We start from the raw sequence: 18,675 nt of genomic DNA, 5'->3' as shown, positions 1-18,675 counted from the left end.
ATATATATATATATATATATATATATATATATATATATATATATATCATAATTGTGATTATTAATATTGTGATGTCATATTAACACTAATAATATTTTCTGTTTAAAACGTCATGGTTACTGTTGTAACTTCTGTTCCCTGATGGAGGGAACGAGACTTTGTGTCAATGTAGTTACACTAGGGGTTGATCTTTGAGAGCCCCGAACACCTCCCATTCATTGATTAAAAGCTAATGAGAATTGCCGAATGGAATTTGCATGCCACTCACCTGGACATACTGGTATAAAAGGAGCTGGAATGCCCACTCCATTCAGGTTTTTTGCTGAGGAGCCGAGACAAGGTCCGACCATTTAAGCGGCTAGTACATTGTTGTGACAAGAGGGATACAATGTCTAATTCCCTCCATCAGGGAGCGGAGGTTATGACAGTAACCATGACGTTTCCCTTCTGTCACTCACTCTTTGTTGTGTCGATGTAGTGACACTAGTGGTCCCTATAAAAAGCGTCACAACAGCTGAACCTTGTTACGTGAACTGCTGATGCAGATGCAAGCAAGCTGCTGCAGGCGTAATAGCTGGATCATCAGTCTGCACATAACCTCCCCCAATGCCCCAAACAACGTCATGTAGTTCCCCACATCCCCGAGGGGGGGGGGAGTGACGTAACTAGCATGGGAGCAGGCCGCTCCCTGAAGGGGGTCGTGGGAACCTTGGGCACACAGCTCGGTCAGGACCTCAGGTTCAGAGAATCTGCCGGACTGAACTCTTGCAGGTCCCCAACCCTCTTGATGGAGGTGAGTGCAATCAGGAGGGCCGTTTTCAAGGAGAGGGCTTTCAGCTTGACTGACTCTAGCGGCTCAAAGCGGGCTCCCCATAGGCCCATAGGCCCACACTGCCCTTCTTTGGCAAGATGAAGTAAGGGCTGTAGAACCCTTTCCCCATCTCGGCTGGAGGGACAGGCTCTACCTCCGCACGCAGGGTGAGGCGGATGCTGCTGAACCGAACTGAATCACGTAGCCGAGTCGGATGGTCCTGGCCAACCACCGCAACGGGTTGGAAAGCATAAGCCACACATCCAAGCTCCTGGTGAGGGGCACTAAGGGGACGATCGTGTCTGAAGTTCCTGGAGGTGGGGCCTTGCAGCGGGGGAGAGCAGGTGACAAGGTGGCTGCGCTGAGGGAAACATCGAAGCACTTACCTTGCTCTGCGTACCCGGCATTAGGTGGGTTACCGACTGAGGAGGAAGATCTCTTTGGTTGGCCTCAAGACTCGTCACAACTGGCTGGCCGTAGGTATGGCGCAGCCAGGCATGCGGAGGCAGGGGGGTCGTGTTCACGGGGCCCCAGCCTGCGTGTGCTTGGTGTCTGGTCACCGTGACAACAGCGGTTGTGAACACCGATTATGTGACCCAAGGAGTGAGGAAACCGATCTCTTTTTAACATTGTGGGCATCGCAGCCCGTTCGGGGTGGGGCAAACAAAATAGAAAAGGAATCAAAGAATATACCTCCCGGCCCTCCAGCAGGGACGGAGTGGTCTGGATACCAGTTTCATAGCAGACTTCTCACTCACTGGGTTGTCCGCCTCAGGGGCGCTTAGGAGCCTTCCCGGTCCTTGTGCCGGCTCGTGAGACGGGGGGTGTCAGCTTCCTGAGTGGGGCTCTACGCTGGGGCCGAAAACTGGGCTCAGGTTGAGGCAGATCTGCCTGGGATTTCGCCGCCACAGGGGGACGCCCTCGGTGAGCAGACGGGGTGCAGTATCTTGAGCAGTGCCGGGGCAAGATGTGCTGGATGGCCTCTGTCCGCTTCTTCACCGCAGAGAACTGCTGGGCGTAGTACTCAATGGTGTCAGAAAAGTCAGATCTGGGAGATGGCCGCGTTGAGAAAGCGGGTTTTGACGGCGTCCCTCATCTCGACCAAATTCAACCAAAGATGGCACACCTGGAACACCAAGGTGGACATTGTCTGCCCAAGTGCTCCTGCTGTGACCTTCGTCGAGCGCAGCTCCTGCAGCACATCAGGATCAGGACTACCCATGTGCAGTTCTTTGGGGGCCATGGCAGTGAACGTCGCCCTGAAAACAGGAACCAATAATCAAGACGAAAGCGCTCAGGAGGGTTCCAGTCTGACCCTATACTCGCAGTGTTCCCGGGCAAGCATGGCGGTCAGCTCTGCGTCAGCTTCCGACTGGGTGGGCAGATCTGAAGGTGGCAGACCTGAAGGTGGCAGCCCTGTCGAGTCATCGGCATCCGACATCGCCAGTGCACTCTCCGCTGCAACGATCGAAGACTCATCTTACTCGCAGGCTGGTCTCATTTCAGAACCGGATGGGAGCAAGCGAGCATCGCGAATGGGAGGTGCGTGGGGAATTATCCGGCGAGACTGCACCCATTGAACTCCCCAAATCGCCTCCAGCGCCAGCTGGGCCGGCCTCATACCCGTGCATGAACCATCCAAAAACGCTGCCTCAGTGTGGTCGCTGCCCACACTGCGTGAGTCAGCGGCCGTGGCCGTCAGAAGCGGAGAGATAACGACCGCATCCAGAAATCACACAAAGACAGAAAGGCATCTTTATAAAGACGCATCTTTAAAAAGACGTTAAACGTCAATGTGTGTGATCTAATAAAGAAAATATACTCTTTAGCAGGAATATACACACTTTTAGTGCTGTTGAAGCACCCATGAGTGAAATCTGCACTCGTCGTGCAGAAGGAGAGAAAGCCACTGGAAATGCACCAGATATCCAACAGCATATGCTTCTGAAGAGGTGAATGGAACAGTAGTAGTATTAGCTCGCTGATAGTACAACTGCTTGCTCCGAAGTGGGCATTCCAGCTCCTTTTATTCCCTTATGTCAGGGAGAGTGGCATGCAAATTCCACTCACCAATTCTCATTGGCCTTTTCTCAAAGAATGGGAGGTATTCGGGGCTCTCAAAAGCGACCTCTAGTGTCACTACATTGACACAATGTCGAGTGAGAAACAATAGAGGAACTGTTTATTAGTTTACTAAAAGTTTTTACCTAAGTTTTTACTAAAAGCTGCAGTGTGTAATTTCTGTGCCACTTGTAGCACCAAATGGAATTGCAAAAATAATGACTGTTTCTGAAACAGGTTTCCCAAATACTCCCCCAGCCTGGCATGTTCAGACAAACAGATAGTCCTGCCCTAAACCAAATAGCCAATGCTGCTATTTTGGGCCACATATTAAAGCACTTCAGTGTTTAAACTTGAAGCAGGGAAATTAACCTACAAATTGCTTGCTTAAAGATACACCTACCTACAGTATAGCCTTTGCATATTAAACTGGGATTTAAAAGAACAATGTATTTTACCATCAAAGAATTACACAGGAGGTTTAAAACCCACAAACCTTCAATAAGCACTGTACTGAGAGTACATTAAACTGTACAAGAAAAGATTTCACATCGAATCTCTTCACTTATTGACCCTGTTGTAGAGCATGAAGTCTCTTGAAGATCAGGCTTGAATTTTTGAGGCTTTGAGTGAGAAGAGCACCAGTAATATTATTTGGAGGGAGTGTTTGTGTCAGGACCCCTGTTCCGTATCAAATTATTTTCTCTGTCCGTCATGTCAACCAAAGGGTTGTTTAAAGTCACTGCTGAGATATTTTATCTCTTTCACAAACTAACCTCACTCACCTCTGAAAATAAATCATTATCAATGATTCCCTTTATACATTCTTTCAGAACAGCCTTACAAAGTTGTCATAATAGCTGTTGACTAGAGTCACATCAAGCTGAAAAAGTTAGTGTGATTTAATACGGGAAAGGAAGGGCATCCAAAGAAAAAAAGAAAGAGAGAAAAAAAGAATACCCCAGACTGGCCCAGTTAACCCCTTCTGCCCTCTGTGCAACACTCCAATCCCTGTGCGCTTCTCCAGGACTGATTCAATTTACCCACAAACCATCTGTAGGAACCCCCAAAAGCAAAAGAAAAAGCGAGAGAGAGTCACACTCAGCTTTTTCTCATTCTGCCAGCCCTTCCTGATGTATTAGCGTTCCCAGATGTATACCATATAAAATCACATTATACATGAATGCACTCAGAAACATACATCAAGCACATGGGTAACACTGCATTACAATTGGTTATCATTTGAACTAGGCAACTACTAAATAACTGTATAAAATATTTCAAGAAATATCATTAACAGAAACAAAAGTGCCAAGCTGCAAATTGACAGTATTCGAATAATTGTCCAAAGACCAAAGAATTAAAGCTGCTGTGTGAGCCACTATACATTCTGAGAAACTAGAAGAAACAAACAGAATTGCAAAAATATCTAGATTTTTACATTTTCTGAAGAAAATTTAAGTGGGCTTGGTGCAAAAGTGGCTTCCTCAATGCAGTGTTTTCTAGCACTGCTATGCAGTTGTGTTGAGGTGTTTTGGGTGGTTGGGGTTTGCTTTCAGGCCTATGTCAAATGACCCACCCTCAAGTCTCTATGATATTCTGATTCCTACTGTGCATTTGACTTAGGTCCCTCCTTCACTATAAGTCTGGGATGTTTCACCCATTTTATTTTCCGCCAGGCAACAATCGTAGGGCTGACATTTAAAAAAGTAAAAGCACACTTCAATAAGCTTCCAGACATAGGTATCAGTAATGTCTTTTGGAAGCACCACTTGACTGTTTCCAAACAGGTAGTGTTACGACCCAAAGATAGTGTAGGGGTGTAATGTTTAATGTGTGTGTTCAAGTATTTCATGTCTTTTATTTTGAAAAGTTTAGTTCCTGTTCCATGTAATTTGTTCCTGGTCATGTGATGTACTGTTTTCCCTCCATGTTTATGTGTCTAGTTTTCATTGTTTCATTGTCTGATTATCTTATTTAGAGTTCTGTTTGTTCATTGGTTTATGTTCTCCCATTTCTAGTATTTAAACCCTCATAATTTCCATTTTCCCTTGTCAGGTATTTTGTTTGGTAATGTATTTATCAAAGTTTTAAGTCAAGTCAAATTCATGTTTATCTTTCTTATTTGTAGTTTGGGTTTTTGGTTTTCAAGTTTATTAATAAATTACACTTGGGTTCTATACACCATCGTAATCGTCTTTGTCATTGCCAGCAGCAACAACGTTACATAAGGATGTAACACAAAATATAGATATTACATTTATTTATGTGCTGGAATAAATGACTACAAACAAACGAAAATATTGTGCAATAATGAAGGGGTTTATTCTGTACAATGTGGTGTGTGCAAGGTGCAACAGTGAAAAAGTGAAATGAAAATAAATATGTACAATCTGTATTCTACTACAGTTACATTTAAATAATTGGTAATTAGAATACAGTTACATTCAAAAAGTATTTTGATTACTAAAGAGATTATGTTGCATTTTACTGTCATTTGTTTACGTGCAGACAGAGAAGTAAATTCGGAGCACCAAGAACAAGAGAACTGCATAAGAGGGCTTTGACATTCTCAAATGCATGACAAAATCATGCTGTCATTCAGTGGACCACATGACCACAAGGTTTAGATGGACTCAACAAACTAGTGATGGGGTGGAGAAGTTTCGACAAAAACTGTGGTAGCAACTGGCCATGCCCAAGAATCTACACAACTTGGTCCTGGTTGCGGGCACAGGAAACTCGGCAATGGCGGTGACCTTGGCCTTCACAGGCCGAACTTAACCTTGCCCAACCTCTTTACTGAGGTATGTGACTGTCACTTGTCCAAATTCATATTTTGCCAAATTTAGAGTGAGTGAAGCTTTTTCCAAATATGCATGGCAATTAGGCACACCTGCCAACACCAAATTGACCGTTATCCGAAACATGGCAGGTGTGTTGCGCAACCCAAAGACCATGACGGTATATTTCACAAATAATACAGGTTTTTCGGAGGTATGTGGAGTTAATGGCATTTGCCAATAACCTTTTAACGAATGCATCTTACTGACAAAATGGGCAAAACCCAGGTTATCAATACAATCCTCCATACGAGGCTACAGAAAACATTCAGGCATGGTGACGGCATTAGCCTTACGGTAATCCGTGCAGAAACTAAACGTTCTGTCCGGCTTGAGCACAAGAACACATGGGGAACGCCAGGGACTGCAATTTGGTATGGCTAAACTGTTTTCTAGTAAGTATTCTACTTCTTTTATCATAATCGTATGTTTAGTGGCATTTGCATGGTAAATCGGCTGCTTAAAATAATATTTGTTAACATTAATATCATGTTGTAATACTGAAGTCTGCATGGGTATGTTGTTAAAGAGAGTGGGGAAATCTTGAACTAATTCGACAATGTCCTGTCTTTGGTGTTCAGATAAAGTAAATGGGGGAGATGTGAAGGCAAATCTTTTACCATTTCTGAGTTGGACAGTCTAGTGCACTGCTGAGGGGCATTGCACAGCACTAGCCCATCTTCATCAACACTAAAATGTCTAAAGAGGACACTACATCACAGGCTACTACAACAGAAGAGACAAATGGCCCTGTAGTCTTCTCTGAAGTTTTTTCCTGTGGGTGTTCTTGGGCATGACATGTTTTTAACATATTTATGTGACAAACACGAGACTGGCGCTTTCTGTCAGGAGTATAAAATAAATAGTCTGTCTCACTCATGTTTTTCTTCACAACATAGGGACCAGAAAAATGGGCAGACAAGGCTGAACCTGGAACTGGCAACAACACAAGCACTTGATCACCAGGCTGGAAAGAGCAAGAGACAGCTTTCGTGTCATTTTGGTGCTTCATGTCTCCCTGCACGGCTGCTAATGACTCTTTCGCAAGAGAGGATGCGTTATGCAAACGCTCTCGGAATCAGCTGACATAGCTCAATACATCAGTCTTGGGACTCGAGAGAATTGCTAAAGGTCCTCTAGCAGTGTGACCAAACATGAGCTCAGCTGGACTGAACCCGAGAGATTCATGAACTGTTTTGCATATGGCAAATAAAACTAGCGGAACACCTTCGTCCCACTCTCTACCTGTGTCCATGCAATATTTTCGCAACATACACTTTAGTGTCTGATGGAAGCTTTCAAGTGCACCCTGACTCTCGGGATGGTACACACTTGAAACTCTGTATTATGGCAAGAGACTTTAGAACTTGAATGAAGAGTTTAGACAGAACATTGTGCCCTGATCTGTTTGTTAAATTTTTAGTAATCCAAATGTAGAGAAAAAATTTTCCAGTTCTTTGATAATGACAGGAGCTGTTTTGCGAAGAGGAATGGCCTCAGGAACCCGAGAAGCAGTACACATTATGGTTAGCAAAAACAAATTACCCGATTTTTGGCCAACTGGCCAACACAGACAACAATGACATGTTCAAAGAACTCTCCAATAACTGGGATGGGAGAGAGTGGGGCAGGTGGAATCCACCTGATTCAGCTTTCCCATATACTTGCAGGTATTACATGTATGGCAAACTGAACAACATCCTTCTTTAAACCAGGCCAAAAGAAATGTCTTTAGTAGTTTGTTGTATGTTTTTGTGATACCAAGATGGCCCGAAAATGCACGATCACATGCTAGACATACTACATGCTGACATTTTTTTAAGCACCATTTGCGCATTAACAAGCCATTTTCAACACAATAGCTCACATTCTTCTTGCTAATCTCATCTGAAGAGATGGCAGAGGAGAACATTTTGTTAATGATTGATCATCTTTCTGAGAAGCAATAATTTGCTTGCGAGACACAGGCAAATTCATTGTCACAATTTAACCCCAAACATTAAGCTTTTGCGCTATGCTGTGTTACTGGACTACTGACATTTTCACATGGTGGGCAAAACGCCTCGTCAGTTAATACAGGGGCTAAAAACTACTCAGACAAGTCAATTGAATCACCCATTTTTCATGCCTGAGCGCGTGTAACAATGCACATGGGAAAAGCTTCAGGGTAGGTTTCTAACAATTCATCTGAACAACAGTTTGGGTCAGGTTTATCCAAAACCTCTAACATAGGCATTACTTATCGCCGGCCAGATAATTTCCCAAAATGTTTTACTTTAACAGGAAGTGAAGGGCAGACGCCGACCATCACAAAATGGATAACTAGTTCACACTGAACATGCACAATGTGTAACAGGACTTTCACAATCCCCATTTTAATGCCCTGAACTAAGACACTAGAACCAAAGAATGACTGTTCAGAAAAAGGTATCACATTAGCAACAATGAATGACTGGGGCTGCACCTGTGACACGTAACATCTGAACTTCTCTCTGATCTTCAGTGTTACCTGTCAATGAAATTAACCCTTTCAGCAGGAACGGACCATAGCTAGAATCAGCAATGTCATTACAAGTTAAAGTGGGATCCTCAACAATAGACTTCACAAATCCAACATTTTAGGTAGCTGTTGATGCTGTTTTGGTTCAGGGTGAGACAATCAGCATGTCCCTGCTCAACGTGTCCCTGTTTACAGAAGTAGAAACATTCCCTTATCCTCATTAGATTGTGGGGGACTATATTTCATTAGAGAAGGCTGAGACTGAGCAGACGGTGTTTTCTTAGAACATACAGATTTGAACACATTTTTGTGTGTCAGCACAATTTCATCTGCAAACACCACTGCCTGTAACAAAGAAGTTACCTTCTCTTCATTTAGATAAATGACCACGCATTCTGACAAACAGCCCTTAATTATCTCTAGCAAAATTAGCTCTCTAAACGAAATAAAATTGTTCACTTTACCCGCAGAACACGTTTATCAAAAAGAATGCTTTTTTCTCTAGCAAATTCTAAGAATGTCTAGCTTGGCATTTTTTATGATTCCTAAAGAGCTGTCTAGATGCTTCAGGTACGAGCCTGTATGCATATAGGATGGCAGCTTTGACTCTGTCAAAGCGTGGAACAGACCTCCTGGTCCTTGCCAAACAATTTACATTGAAGCAAAAGGGACCACAAATCTTTCGGCCAATGGAGGGAAGAATTGATGCGCTCGAAATCACTGAAAATCGAAATCATACGCAAACTTCATTGCCTCCAGCTCGAGCTGTTGTAATTGCTTCTGCATGTCGGCCCCAATTTCCAGTCTGCGTATTTCCAAATGCAACTACAGCTCTGCCTGGCTCTCTTTAGCTCTCTTTTGCACCTCCATTTGCAACCAGACCAGGCGGAATTTCACTTGCGCCTCAGTACTTGCGTTTAAATGCTTTCTCGTATCCCAGATTAATATGCAGAGACAACCAAGTAAACAATTTGTAGGTTAATTTTCTCAAATACTGGGACACTGGGTCTGTGGCACAATAAAAATGTCTGTTTGTTTTGAGTGGCCTGTCCAGCCAGACACAACAACATTAACTCAACCAATGGCATAATTTGTTGGTGGGCTATCTGTTTATTCGACCAATGGCGGAGAGAAGGTGTTTTCAAAAGTTGATTGAAAAAAGTTTATTTCTGAAATTCCGTTTAGTGGTGCAGAAATTACACACTTCAACTTTGAGCTTGAATAGGAGAATATATATATATATATATATATATATATATATATATATATATATATATATATATATATATATAATATTTAACATTTTATCATTTATTTAACAGTTTATCTTTCTCTGCACATGTTTTTCACTCATCCTTTCTAAGTCTGAAAGAAAAGTACCGCCCAAGGCCTCACACAAGCTATTAATTGTAGAATATTCTCTGTGTTGATGCTAGCACTGGTATGATCTTTTTTGGCGAGAGAAAAGGGAAAAAGCAAACAACACATGGAAATTCAACTATTCATTGTCACAGCAGCTCAGGGACATGGCCTTTTTGCCCTCCTGCCCTCCATAATCTGCGACTTGACCAGGCCATCCACAACCAGGCTCTCTGCTTTTCCTGCAGGTCCTATTTTGTTGATGGTTTAGCAAAAGCCTATCATTGTATTACTCATTGTAAAGACTGCAATATCAGTGAGGACTTCAAACCTTCTTCAGGTGTGGTGTTGTCTTGTGTTAGGGCAAATGTTTAAGCGACAGACCTTGAGAATTGAGCTCTTCATAAGCACAGGTGTTATGTCAATATGGCTATGTGTTTTAATGTAGGCTACAGTCCGCTGAGTTGAGGGGTGATTTACCGTGGCTCTCTCAATGTGCTGCAAAACCTGAGGGGGTAATTCTTTTGATCGGATAACTATCTGATCACAGTGGAGACGCATTTGACAGCAAGGTGTAAATTAAGCTAAATAATATCCAGATACTATCCGGATACGAAACTCATGTTCAGTGTTGGGGGTAATGCGTTAAAAGTAACAGTTCAGATTAATTTCAGAGTAAAATAACGTAATATTTTTATTTTAGACTATAATATCGTAGTTATCTTTAAATAAAGTAACGCGTTGCTTTTGAACTCTTCTACTTTCCCTGTATTGTGAGAAATCAAGAGTAAAAGTGTGCAAACTTTGGGGTGGAGATGTAGTGCATGATGGGCATTGTAGCTCTATAGAGTGTGAGGCCAGAGACTATTTCGCAGAAATTGGAATGCCCAACAAAGAAGCTCTAGCACCCAACAATGTAGAAAGGAAGTCCCGCCTTGCAGGTAAAAGATCCAATCACCTTTTAGAGCCAATCACCTTTTAGATACAGACATCGCCTCAGTCACTCAACTTGCGCATGCACATTAGCCATACAAGCTGGGAAAATTGTGTGTTTTAGTGTAAAATTAGGTCAACGTTCATTTAAGTGAAATGCTATTGATTCATGTGTTAATACACACCGAGTTAAAATATCAGTAAATGCATTTAGACTATTATGAGACTAGTCTTCCACTAGCCACGATAGTAGTTTGATTCATGGAAAAAAAATTATGACATTTTGGTAGCATTAAAACGATTCCATACAAGTTGTATCAGCTTGTGCCTCTGAAGTTGTGGCGTCTGTATACACCGTGGATCAACTCAAAACACGTGCACTGAGATGACTTAAGTGAAAAATATAATTTTATGATCAGACATATTACTTGAACATGTTTGGCTGGCATTCCCCACTGAATTTTATCCTGACTTTTAAAAAAACTTCTTAAGTTGGTTCTGACATTGTCGATGGGCACAGCACATGATGACATACATGATGCAGGTTCAAGTGCTGGACTGCTTTAGGTAAGACAGTGGTTATGCTTCATTATTCATATTGGCGCCATGTTGATGGAAAAACAAATCATGCAAATTCATGTTATTGAATCTTTATTATAAATATGACGTGAAGAAATACATTCTAGATAACTTTTTTTTATATATGTATATACAATGCATGGATTATTTGTATGGAATTAATAGAATAGCAGAAGAGAAGGTGGCTGTGAGAATAAAGTAAAGCAAAAATAAAACAAAAGTAACGTTATGTATATTCTAACGAGTTACTTGTTAAGTAATGTTTCCCAACACTGCTCATGTTAATGCAAGGTGTAAATGGGGCATTTTTTTGTGTCTTATGCAGACTGGGCTCATGAAAATTAAATAATTTAGGTACATTTTAGCTAAATTATAATACATGGTTCATTACACGTATCGCAACAGTTTCAATATGAAGTGTGTGTCCCTGGAAGCTAGTAAAATTAATAGCGATAGCTGGGGTTTTAAAACTTAAACCTTAACCTAACTGATGTGTCTAATCAGTTGAGTTCAAACGTGCTCAAACAAGCTTGTAAATGTAGTTGTTACTTAATGCAAATGAGAAAATATAACACCTTATAGTATAAATGGTTTGATTTCATAAAACAGGGGATAAGGCTAAAAGTATATCTTTATGAACTGATCATTTGCTCATGATTAGTTTTACTCATGATTTGTGTAAGGAATTAAAAGTAATTGTTGTTGTAATGCGTCTAGTCTTCATTTCACCAGGAAAGTGCTGCGATACATACAACGAGCCACGTAAAAATGATTTAGTCATTCAGACTTGAATTGAGAATGCCTTTTAAATTTTAAATCAATTCCTGATTTAGAATATAATTTTAACTAGGGTAGCAAACAAAATGCAAAATTGAAATTTGAATTTAATTCCATTTCAGTTCTACTCACATTCAAATTAATTGATATAACTCCTGAAGTGAAGTAAAAGTGTAGTTTTTAATAATGCATTTCATTTTATTTAAAGCTATCTGAAACAATGTGGTGGACATTTTGATGTTGTCACAGTCTGTCTTTACCACATTCATGCACTACGTTTCCCAGAAGTCACTGCCCTGATCACTCCCTCGTTATCCCCACCTGTATGTCATTCCCTTATTAAGTTTCAAGTGTATATATATATACCCTCTAGTTTTGTCAGTAGTGGTCAGTCCATGAATTGTATTGTTATGTTTGTTCCACTCCAGTGTTTGTTCCACTCCAGTGATTGTAATTAAAGAATTTAAAGTTCCTACTCCTGCGTCTCCTCTTGACTTCTAGGACACCAAACGTTACTGAAGGACTGACCAATACTATGGATATACCAGCTGTGAGAATCCTCCTCCTCGAACAAGGAGATTGTCCAGTCGAGGATCACGTGCGTGAGTTTCTCCATCTTGCTAATTTGGTGCACTATGAGGACCACTCTCTGGTCTATTTCTTCAGAGCTGGTCTGAATAGTGCGCTGAAGGAGCGGATGCCTCCGGCGGGTCCTCACTGGACACTGTGCAACTTTGTGGAGGTGGCACTGAAACTTAGCGGCTCACCTTTCACTGTGGGTGTGGAGGATGAGGACTTTGAATCTCCTCCCACAGTGGACATCCCCAAGCCTTCCATGGCCCCTGTCTCCAGGCCTTCCACGGCCCCTGTCTCCAAGGTAACTCCACTCCGTTCAACAACCCTAAATAATTTTTTGGGGGGGCTCATCCTATCATGTTTCCAGTGGTCGATTCACTGCTGCAGTCAGCAGTAGCGGCCAGGTCAGCGAGCCAGAGCCCATGCCTGCCACGGTCAGCGAGCCAGAGCCTGTAGCCTCGACCAAACCAGAGCCAGCGCCTGTAGCCTCGACCGTCCACATAACCATGCTCACTGCACCTTCTCTTCTGTTTCTGCCAGTGCTCTCCACGGCTCCGCCCCCAGAGCCTTCCATGGCTCCGCCTTCCATGGCTCCGCCTTCCACGGCTCCGCCCCCAGAGCCTTCCATGGCTCCTCCCACTCCCAGGCCTTCAGAACCAGTTCCTGCCCTGCGGCCACCTCCCAGGCCTCTTGATCCATTCCCAGCAAGGAAGCCGCCCCCCCAGGCCCCTATCATCCTCCTGGGATCTTTCTTCTGTGTTTCCATACCGTCATCTGTCTTGGGGCACCAGGAGTCGCCCATTTAAAAAGGGGGTGTACAGCCTGTCACAGTCTGTCTTCACCACATTCAAGGACTCTTATTTTGAAGTTCTCTCCTGCACTACGTTTCCCAGAAGTCACTGCCCTGATCACTCCCTCGTTATCCCCACCTGTATGTCATTCCCTTATTAAGTTCCAAGTGTATATATATACCCTCTAGTTTTGTCAGTAGTTGTCAGTCCATGAATTGTATTGTTATGTTTGATGTTACTCCAGTGTTTGTTCCACTCCAGTGTTTGTTCCACACCAGTGATTGTAATTAAAGGATTTAAAGTTCCTACTCCTGCGTCTCCTCTTGACTCCTAGGACACCAAACGTTACAGATGTGCTGTGTGGGAAGATCTATTTTGATGGCAGTTCATTTATCTTGACAGTTGCAGTTTAGTTTTCATCATTTGAGGACATTCCTTTTTCAACATTATAGGAAATAAATGTGGCATAATCAGTCAAAATTAATTAGATAATTAATGTTTTTTCACAAAACTGTGTGACTAAGTTGAACCTCTTTAAATTGCAATTCAGAAAATTCCTCTTCCAGTCATTGCAATTCCAATTCAACAACCTGTTATGTGTCCATTCAATTAGTTCAATGTGTCAGTCCAATTCAATCAATTCAATAAACATTTTTACTCAGGAATTGAAAGTGAGCCGATCTGCTTCATCGTGAGATCTGCATATCGCATATATATATTTAACATGCTACAGTGTAAAACGGTGCAAGTACTGTAAAGTGTGATGTTTGTTAAGTCACAAATGCTCTGTGTCATAATAAGGCATGATTCAAGAATTTTCTGCCCAGTTGTCTCCCACCCCTCATGTCAAATGACTATTCTTCTGTACTTCTTTCCCAGTAGAATACTAACTACTGATCGATTGGCCTGACATGGTTGGCCGTGGCCTACACATGCCCCAAACAGTTCATTTATTTGCCTTGCTAGATTTGCTAGAGTGGAATTTAATCAATAGCTAATTCATTAATTCTGTCTCTGGTGCTATGTGGGGGCTGAGCAGAGGAATCACCTGCTGGCTTAAGCGTTGATTGAAATATGACAAGTGCTGCAACCGATGGCTTACCCGCTGCTGCCACCCAATATGATTTCCAGCTATTTCTCTCCATGAGGGATTAACGGCGGACAGCAATGACACCCTTTGTAATATAATATTAATACATTTGTTATAGCAAAGCTACTTCACCATCCCCCACCGCTCCTCCAGAAGGAAAGTAATCATGAATAATATTTTGTGTTGTAAAGGCACACGGTAATCTCCAAACGATTCTCTGTCTGTTCTTTAAAAGAGGAAGCCTTGTCGCATTTCATGAATTCCTAATCAGATACTAGCGACTGTCAGCTTTAAGACGTCAGGAGCCTTCACTATCAATTAGCTTCCTCATCAGGGTGGGGGCAGAGGAGAGGAGAAAGACCCACACAAAACATAATAATGTCATTTCCCGTGTCTTACGTTTATGATGAGATTTGCACGACACAAAAGCAAAGGCAGCCATATCACAGAGTGGGAATGGATATTATCATGTGCTATGCGGGGATGAAAAAAAGGCATAAAACAATAGCACATGTCCATAAGGTTATACTGTAGCTACAGTTAAGTAAGAGACAAAGCTCTTGTAATGGCTTTGTCTTTTCCTTCTCGTAATTTTTGCCGGTTTCATTTCTGTGATGTTCTTTTAGGCACCAAGCTGCATGGCCCTTTGAGAATTTCGTGGGTGTTTTTTTATTCAATATATAAAGTATAAATAAGGCTAATAAGTGTTAAATGCGTATGACACTTGTGCCACAGCATATTTGCTAAACGCAAGTTTTAACTTAATTTAAATATGATTATAGGCACATTTAAAGGGATAGTTCACCCAGAATTATAATTCTCTCATCATTCATTCACCCTTATGTCGTCTCAAACTCATATTACTTTATTTGTTCTGTGGAACACAAAAATTTTTTTAAGGATGTATGTATGACATGTTTTTGTCCATGCAATGCAAATAAAAAGCTCAAAAATTACTTAAAGATAGCAAAAAGTAATCCATATTGCTCATGTGGTTTAATTCATGTCTTTGGAAGCGATGCAATTGCTTTGGGTGAGAAACAAACCAAAATGTGCTTCAACACAATTATCCTTTTACACTATTCGTGGTTGCCAGGACCTCAATCCCATTATCATTGTATATTAAGAAGACATAGAAAATTAACTTTCATTTTCTAGTGTTTACCATCAATCTTTAGGCAACCGCGGTGCTTTTTTTAAAATATCCACACACAAAAAATTAATTATTAAGAATAATCCCACAACTTTATCATTTAAACCTGCATCAGCATTTTCGAAATAGCCCAAATTGCCATGAAAACAGCAGACCTGGCAACACTGCGTCTGGTTTGTGTGTACAGCAATTTGTGCATGAGTGAAGTGCATTTAAGTGTGTAAACTTGCTTCTCTTATGAATTCGCAGAGGAAACTGCAGATGTCAAGATTCATAGCAAATAAGGATTTAAGTTTTGGACTTCAAAACTCTCCCCTAAAGTGATCCTATCACTTCAGAATCTATGGAATAAACCCCTCAAGTTGAATGGACTTAATTTAAGTCCTTTTTGGAGCTGGAAAGTTTTGGGACCAATTGACTTAAATTGTATGGACAAAAAATATGTCATACATCATTCAAAATATCTTTGTTTTCTGCAGAAGAAATAATAAAAATATTTGTGTGACTATCCTTTAAAATAAATTTAGATACTTAAGATGTTTTATATAATGTGATTAGTAAAAAAGTAAATTGTTTAAATAGTATGATATCTAAATAGTAAATATAATTATATCTGTGTACTCACATTTTCACCCCTTTGTGAATGTGACCTTTTTTGTATGTTATTCTTGTATACATTTTATTAAAAAAAATTATAATAACCATTTATTACATAGTAATTACAGTATTTTGCAGGCGTGTCAGTACAATAGGACAATATATTATCCACTATCTCAAATTAAGCAGTTTTAAACAAAAAAATTGTGCTTTCTGTGGAAAGCCAGCTCTCCGGTATGAGGTGTGGAGAGAAAAATCAATACAAGAAGTACACTGGGGGGAAAAAAAATGACACATATCATCATTTATATTGCACAGCAGAATCTATTTGGCTCTAGTATACAGTTGTAGAAGTACTCTATAATAAGGTGATTATCTCAATTTCTCCATTATATGATCATTTTAACCTTTACAATGACAGCAATAAACATAGTTGACCTTAGGCCAGATTGTGAACGTAAACTGCATTTTTGTAGAGTGTACTGTATATATGAAGATTATGTTTGTGCTCTGTCTGTGTTAGATCAGTTAGGCTAAAATGGACATCACCTGGCAAACCCAACTGTATTCTGTGAGGATATGATGTGTGGCGGTGGACTCTCCAGTAGTGTGAGGAGCTCAAGATCCAGCAGCAGGTTTAATTCTCAAGCTCACTGCTCTTATCTGGAGTGCCCTGCAGATAAAGACATCTGTGGCAAGATCTGTTATGAACCAGGGACACAGGTAGCTACTCGGAAACCTTATGTAAAATGTGTCCTTCATTTGTTAGTAGTTCATTCATGTTAGAAATTAAAAAGTTTTATTTATAACAACTCACATTTCCAGTAAGAGCACCACAACACAATATATTGGAGAAAAGTGGCCTTACATTGTAATAGTAAATATATACAGTATATACATTTAAATAGAAACAGTATGTTGAGTTTATCATTCACAAATAAAATGTAAGTATAATTATAAAGAACTGTCAATCTGAAGTCATATTATGTTAAACCATGCTGTTTCACAACTTGTTTGTGAATCATCTAATGGTTTAACAGGTGTATACACATATAGAGTAAAGAGACTTTCTAGCAAAGCAGTTACATAGTACTTGGAGTGGCTGGTATTTATCCATGAACTACAGTCGCTGTTATTGTTTTCAGTAAACAGATTAACTTGTCTTCTGCAATTGCTGCCATCCTGGTGTTTTTGAAATACAGCCAAATTGGCATGCAAACACAGGCCATACGTCTCCACCAGCTCAAATCAGATAGTAATACACTAGAGGCATGCACACAAAGAAAACACAATTCTGATAAGGACAAGAGCTCTCTGTGCTGTAAAGGAGTAGAAAAACAGACATGAAACACCATTGTGCTGATGTGTTAATAGAGCAGGTATGAGCTTGGATTTAACATTAATCAATGTCTGTTACATGCAAAAGGACTTTTTTGATTGTTTAATATAACACATTTAAAAACAGCTTATACCAATTTGGACTAGCTTAAATTCAAAGATGGTCTTTACTGGTTTTATATGGGCAATGCTGCTCTTTTTTTAGACACAAGCTCAATAATTAAAAAAAAAAAAGTTTTCCCAAACATGTCCCCGTCTGCCATTGGTTGAAAAAACAAACAAAAAACAGATAGCTCCTCCCCAATCTCACACCACTGGTTGAGTCATTGTTGCTATATGTCAAGATTATCGGGATGCTAAAGCAAACATAGCAATGGTTTGATAATGCTTTGTGGGTCAAATCTCCATAATAAGCTGGCAAAGGAGAAAATATTCTAACATCCAAAAAAGTACACACTTTACCTGTAAGTTGGTTGTTATTGCAGGTAGACCACCACCCAAAAAATTAAAATTCTCTCATCATTTACTCACCCTTATACCAACCCAAACAAAGATTTGTACAAGAATATGAAAGCTCTGTAGGTCCATACAATGCAAGAATGGTGACCAAAAATGTGAAGGTCCAAAAAGCACATAAATGCAGCAGAAAAGTAATCCATAAAACTCCAGTGATTAAATCCATATCTTCAGAATTGATATGGCAGGTGTGGGTGAGAAACAGATCAATATTTAAGTCCTTTTTTGGCTAAATATCACTTTTAAACACCCTTCTCTTTTAATAGTTCTTCTTTTGTTTTAGACAAATCACATTCTTTTATATATCGCCACCTACTGGTGGGACAATTTGTAGTAAAAAAAGAACTTACATATCTGTTTCTGAAGACATTGATTTAACCACTATAGTCGTAAGGATGACTTTCATGCTACCTTTATGTGCTTTTTGAGCTTCAAATCACAATTGAATGGGCCTACAGAGCTCAGATATTCTGAAAATCTTTGTTTGTGTTCAACAGAAGACAGAAAGTCATGCACATCTGGGATGGCATGAGGGTGAGTAAATGATGAGAGAATTTTCATATTTGGGTGATCTATTTCTTTAGCTAGCATAGCTATGAAATGTGGCCAGCTAAAACCAGCATGTAAATACCCAAACATAGCCTACTTAATACTGATAACCAGCAATATGAAGGTTTTAGCTGACTTTTTCAGGTGGCATATTACCTATGGTATGTTATAATGTATGTGGTGCACTCCTGTCACAATTGCA

The 18,675-nt window shown here is 40.6% G+C and overlaps 1 pseudogene; it reads left to right on the top strand.

Moving 5' to 3' along the window:
- LOC127662676 (usherin-like) overlaps positions 1-18,675 on the top strand; it is a 388,775-nt pseudogene that overhangs the window by 284,800 nt on the left and 85,300 nt on the right.

This window comes from Xyrauchen texanus, chromosome 22, assembly GCF_025860055.1.
Source record: "Xyrauchen texanus isolate HMW12.3.18 chromosome 22, RBS_HiC_50CHRs, whole genome shotgun sequence".
Taxonomy (NCBI): domain Eukaryota; kingdom Metazoa; phylum Chordata; class Actinopteri; order Cypriniformes; family Catostomidae; genus Xyrauchen; species Xyrauchen texanus.
Note: the sequence above shows the minus strand (reverse complement) of the source record. Positions and strands in the feature narration are given on the sequence as shown.